This window comes from Podarcis liolepis, assembly GCF_965112155.1.
Source record: "Podarcis liolepis genome assembly, chromosome: 13".
In the NCBI taxonomy this organism is placed as follows: Eukaryota; Metazoa; Chordata; class Lepidosauria; order Squamata; family Lacertidae; genus Podarcis; species Podarcis liolepis.
Window position 1 is genome coordinate 30,738,558 of NC_139573.1, and position 6,771 is coordinate 30,745,328.

Below are 6,771 nucleotides of genomic sequence, written 5' to 3' on the forward strand. Positions count from 1 at the left end.
AATGGTGGAAATGTATATTTGAACGTGAATGTGATTTTGGAAATGGTAATAATGAAAATTAGAGAGAGAGTGTGAGTGAGAGAGAGAGATGTTAGGAATCAGCTATTCCTTTCATAGAACTAGAATTTCTCAATTTCCCTGGGAAAAGGAACTGATTCTTAGACCACCCTGAGAACTACCACTCTATGAGGGGAAAAGAGGGCCCAATTTTAATGGGTGGCCACTTTGACAGGGTGGCCTCTTGCCAGGTGTCCTCTTGGTGACTCATTTCATTCAGTCAATTCCATAGTTACAGCTGCCACTTCCTCCAGATATCCTTTCTGCCACTTGTTTGGCAAGCACAGGACTTGAGGATACCATTCAGTGTCCAGATATGGCCTAGAAGTTGCCAATCCCTGAACCAAGTATAAGAGATTTCTGAACTGGTGTTTCAAGCACCTCAGCATATGAGTGATGACAACTCCCATATTCCCTGACAATCAGCCATGTTGGCTAAGGCTGAAGGGAGCTCCAGTCCAACCACAGCTGGCACCATGTTGGGTGCACGCCTCAACCGTGTTGGCGGTAGAGTTGAACGTCTGATACGTGCAGGTCCGTTGGCCTTGCGAGGGTGTATTTATGTGGCTTGAGAAGGAGGGAAGGGAATTCAGAGGAGGCGGAATAATTGCTGCAAAGATTTATGGGAAGATTCTTTGGGGAATTACATAAAACCGATGACAGTTTTAATTGGCAGCCACCCGTGCACTCCTTGCAGTCATTAGATACTTAGTGCTAGATAAGTACTTAGATAGAGTGTTAGAATTGCATCTCAAATCCAAGCGAAGCCATAGGCACTCTGGGTGGCTTTGAGAAAGTTAATAGCATATGTTTTGAGTATCAGTTCTGTAACAGGGACTGGTTAAGAATGATGATGTGATAGAACTGAATCACAGCCTTAGAAAGAACATATGAAGATGCCTTATACTGAATCAGGCCATTGGTCTACTGATGTCTACTCAAACACTGGCTTTAGGCAGTCTGGGACAGAGAGGTCTTCCTCTTTTCTTAATTAAATTTTTTTTTTCAGTTTAAAATTTTACAACATACAACATAGAAACAAGATCCCAAAGAATCTCCTGGACTTCCACCCTCTCCTTTGTGGGTCCTATAGTTAATCATTTCCTCCTGTATCTTTTATAATAATCCAGATCTTTTACCTCTCCATTGTGTCCAAAATTCACCATTAAACTACAAGTGTTATTCCAATCATACTAATAAATTTAACTGTTTACAATGGTTTTTAAGATAAATTATAAATTTCCCCCACTCCTTAGTGAAATTTTGGTCTTCTTGATTTCTGATTATTCCAGACATTTTAGCCATTTCAGCATAATCCATCAACTTGATCTGCCATTCTTCTCTGGTAGGGACTTTAGCTTTTTTCCATCTCTGAGAAAGAGGTCCTTGTCAGCACTGTTCCTCAGCACCTTTTAACTGGAGATGGCAGGGATCAAATTTGAAACCATCTGCAATGCATGTGGAAGATGTGCTGTACCACTGAACTCCGACTTTTCAGCTCAGCTGCCTGTTTTGAGGCAAGACAGCCTGCATCCAATGGTTTGCTATGAATACAGATGACTCCTAAGGTGCAGTATTGAGTGTGTATGGACCCATCTGTACTATATACTTAAAGTGGCATCATGCCAATTTAAACAGCCATAGCTTCTTCCAAAGAATCCTGGGAACTATAGATTATTTAGGGTGCAATTTGTTTTTTGAAATATTATTATTATTATTATTATTATTATTATTATTATTATTATTATTATTATTATTATTATTATTAAAAGGCAGCATGCAGTGGCATAATACTGGTTTAAATGAAAAGTGTAGATGGAGTCTAAGAAAGAGTTTTTAGACACTATACTGAATGGTGGCTTTGACCAAAGCAGCCTGCTATTCATAGAACTTGTTGAATCCTAGAAGTCTGATTCTGTGCTGGATCTACATTTGAGACGGTTGTTGTTTGCCTTCTTCTAGAGGCATCCCAGCTCTGGGAATGCTTTCCTTAAAAAAACACAAAAACCCACACAACATCAAGCAAGCTTCGCTGAATATCCCTCTTCTTGGAAAAGGAGAAAGGAAAGTGTTTTCATTTCCATATTTCCTGAAGTTGTTGGTTAAGAGACCAAGTGTTTTAAAATCCATGATCTGACAGCTGGGTATTCTAAGAATGCAATGAGCTTTGTGCAGGCAAAACATCACATGCGAAAATTAATTATGGACGCCTTTGATCTTCTTTCTCAATTGGCATAATGAAAGAGCTCTGGGTAGCCTGTGAAAGTTTGGCATCTGTCCGTGGAGCTTGCTTATGTGTAGAGAGAAGATTCTATGACTTCATAAAAGAAAATAAGGTTCTCATTAAAACCTGATGGTAGAAAGTAGTCGTCTTTATCTCTCCCCTTCAAAAAATCCAGGCTTAAACAAACATGACACTAGCACCTGATCTGTCAATTCATGTTATCGTTCCTCTGAATATAGATGGTCTGTTTTCTAGCTATCCACTCTGATATTAGAACAATCCTCCCTATATTTTTAAGTGTCTTTTTTCAAAGCCATCTTTGCCCCCAGTTATCCCAGCAGGCCCTGTGGGCAATGAGTTCCATCGGTTTGTTCCTGTGAAGGATTCCTGCCTTTTCTTCACTCTGAACCTGTTGCCAACCCAGGACGACGCCAAGTCTGTAGCACGTTGAGAAATTATTAATTTGAGCCTAGATACCCTCTCATAAATCTTTCTCACGCTTTCTTCCCAGGGCCAACCGAGAAGCGGTGTGAGAGTCCCTGTGGGGCCTGTTTGGCTGCCTAGGCAGAAGGAACACCTGGTGGTTTCCTAGCAACACAGACGGGTCTCCCAGGGAATGGAGCAAGCAGCATCTTTTCTTGGTCCCCAAAGGTGGGACTCAGTAGCTCAGTGGGAGAGCATCTGCTTAGGATGCAGCTTGTGACCAGTTCACCTGCTTTGTCACACCTGGTTAAAGGCTTTCTTTGTACAGTCGGTCAGGCATGTGGAACCTGGTGCTCTTCAGAAACTGTTGGACAGCCAACATGGACAGTGGTTGAGGATGATGGGACCTGGAGTCCAACAACATCTGGAGGGCCACAAGCTCAACTTTGCTTGCTCTTTCTGCACATCTTCTCCACCACTCCTACATCTTTTGAGATGATTGAATACAATGGTCTAAGTTTGTAAATAATGTTAGAGTATTAGACAGCCATGCCCATGTTCTAGCTGGTTGAGCTCACGTTGGGTATAAAGCTGAAAGAATACGTCAGTTAGCTTAGAGTTGTCTACCTAGTATTACCCGTTCTACTCAGAAAGCATTAGGTAATCCACTCAAGGTCTTTTGGAATCTCTTGGGTTGCGGTCATGAACTGGTCTTGACTTGCCCAGAGAAAGATGTGGCTCATGGAAGTAGATTTTGTATACAGCCCTTTATGGGCAACCGAAACATAGGAATCCATTGAACGCTGGCACTCCCTCTCAAACTACCAGGGAGGCATTTGCATGACTTCACATCGCAGAAGGAAGTAAAATGACATTTTCATGCAAGCCTGCCTAGTGAAACCGGGCTATTTTCCTGCCCATCTCCCCACAGATCATGCCCATCTTCCCACAACTCCTCTTGTAAATAGGCTTAGGCCACACCCACGCCATACATTTAAAGCACCCAACTTCCCCGGAAGAATTCTGGGAACTGTAGTTTGCTAAGGCTGCTGGGGATTGTAGCTCTGTGAGAGGCAAACTACAGTTCCCAGGATTCTTTGTGGGGGACCCATGTACTTTAAATGTATGGTGCAGATGTGAGCTTAGTGCTGGAGCTGGGCAGTAGGCAGAGATAGAAGAGGAGAGATGGGTTCTGGGATCTGTGGATCTGTGGATGTGAACTCCCTTTCAAGGTGGGGTAGGTTTTGCTCAGCCAGGGAGGGTGGGTGCAGGAGGCATTGCTCTCTACCTGTGCCATGATTTTATTTCTTAAGAGACTGATTGTTCCCTCTGTACGTTCTGTTGCTCATGTAACCAATACGGTGCTAGCTTGAGCACAGTAAGGATGTATCAGCAGGACAGGGCGAATGCCAAGGTTTGCAGAAGTACCAACAGTCTTAAAGCTAAAACAGCCCAACAAGGATTGAACCTGCCCAGCCAACTGGTCGTGGGAGGAATGGACCAAAAGCAAGGGGAGGAAGGAGAGGGAATGGAATGGAGTGTCTGGAATCCTGAACTGCAGCATTCCACGCCACAACTTTTTTGTGGCAGATCCCATCGGAGGCAACCTTGTGCTGAGTCAGACTGTCGGCCCAAATAGCACAGTCCTATTGATGCTTTTGAATTATGGTGCTGGAGGAGACTCTTGAGAGTCCCATGGACTGCAAGAAGATCCAACCTATCCATTCTTAAGGAAATCAGCCCTGAGTGCTCACTGGAAGGACAGATCCTGAAGCTGAGGCTCCAATACTTTGGCCACCTCATGAGAAGAGAAGACTCCCAGGAAAAGACCCTGATGCTGGGAAAGATGGAGGGCACAAGGAGAAGGGGACGACAGAGGACGAGATGGTTGGACAGTGTTCTCGAAGCTACCAGCATGAGTTTGACCAAACTGCGGGAGGCAGTGGAAGACAGAAGTGCCTGGCGTGCTCTGGTCCATGGGGTCACGAAGAGTCGGACACGACTAAATGACTAAACAACATCTGTACTGATGGCGCTGGCTCTCCAGAGTTTTTGCAAGGGAGTCTTCCCCCAGCGCTGCCTGCAGATGTTGGGGATTGAACCTGCGAACTTTCACATTCAAAGCGGATGCTCTACTGCTGAGCCACGGCCCTTCTGCTGAGTTGTCTGATCTACAACTTAATGCAATCATGTGCTATGTGTACAGTTTTGGCAGGTCCAGTATCCTCCCCAGCGAGTCTCCCTGAGCATTCAGAACATCAGGCAGAAGGAACCCTGGTATGAAGTTAGATCAGCCTCTCTGCCAGGGGCAGGGCACCTCAGCCGTGGAAAGCTCTCTCCCATAAAACATGCTGGGCCAGGTGCTTCACCTGGAAGGATGCCAAAAAGCCTTTATTTATTATTATTATTTTGATCGGTCTGGGCAGGGACCAGGTCAGTTCTCATGTTTATCTGTGGTGTTCCCTGTGCTAGTTTAAACAGATTGGCTTTTCGTTGGCTTACATTTTCAACTTATTGTTGTTTTTTCTTTGGGAACGTCCCACATTGTTATATTGCTGCAAGGCGAAAGACCATTGGCTTGGGGAGGCGCTGTGTATATTTATGCAGTGCATGAACAAAGGACCCTTATGGTTAATTACTTCATTGCTTGCCTTTCGTTTCCTTCCAGGCCCGGAGCCCACTAATTACGCGGCTGAGTGACATGTAATTAGGCAAGGACAAGCAAGGAAGGGTGATCTTTCTGAACTTTTTCAAAGGACGGAACCTTTTCAAAAGGTTGAAAGCACTATTTCCTGTTCATCAGGCTGAGGGCCGCAAGAGTTTTAATTTATCTGTCCTCACCCGCACTCAGGGCATGGGGGCTATAATTAAAGTCTTGCCCGGACTGGTTCTCAACTAATCCAGTCCATTGTAAGGCACTTGAATACATCCTTCCTTTGCATTGGGTAGCATTTGGCTTTTGGCATGCCCCTGTAAACACTCAAAAGTGTTGAAAGCAACTTTGAAACCAGGATGCCTTGGGTGAGAAAAGCCATTTTTAATGGGTGTTTCAATAGTGCTGAGTGAGATTTTACAGAAGGAAGTTCTCTCTTGAATTCTCCAATCTGCTAATTTCATCAGATTTCAAGTAGGGCTGAAAATTCTTTTCACTTGTATCAAAGGCAATCCTACACAACATGGTGCCTTCTATATGCTGCTGATCGACTCCAGATCCCATCATCCCTGAGTGCCATTGGCCATTCTGGCTGGAGCTGATGAGAGTTGGAGTCGTACAACACCCAGTGGCATACCGTGGGAGGGGCCACAGGGGGTGGTTGCCCCAGGTGCAAAATTGTTAGGCGGTGCAAACATTCAACATCCAGTGCTGCCTCAGTAGAGCTGCATGCTTCCGTTGCTGGGCTCCATGCAAACCGGGAAGTGACCTCTCCAGACAATGGAACGACTCTTCTTTTCTTACATCTGTGGCTGTAATCTCCTGGGTGACACAGACACTGTTAGGCAGTTGAATGTGCATGTGTACTTCGTCCATTTCCCTCCCTTCCACCCATCCCCTCTGCATGGCCTTGGGTGCTGGCAACCCACGCTAAGCCACTGCACACGCCTGATCTAGGACAATCTGCTAGTTTTCAGCAGCTACTTCATATATAGTCAGGGGGATGAATAAACTCTCCAGAGCTGCTTTCACTTTCCCCCCTTTCTATTAATGTTTGTTTGAAAACATTACTTTTGACAAAGTGCTTTCTTAGACAATTCCTAATAGCTGCTGGAGGATATCTTTTGTGCCCAGAAAAGCTGAGATACACTTTGCGGTGGAATGTTCCATGAGTAAATTCAAAGATGTTCGTCTACTTGCACAAGAACTCTATGCAAGTCCCACAGTGTGGGACCAAGAAATCTGCTATGGAATTTACATAGAAGAGCATTGCAGGAATGGCATGCCTATGACCCTCCAGATGTTTTTGGACTCCATCTCTCATCAGTTGTAGCATTGCCCAATGGTCAGGGATGATGGGAGTTGTAGTCCAACAACAGCTTGAGGGCTATAGGTTAACCCAGTGCTTTCTCCC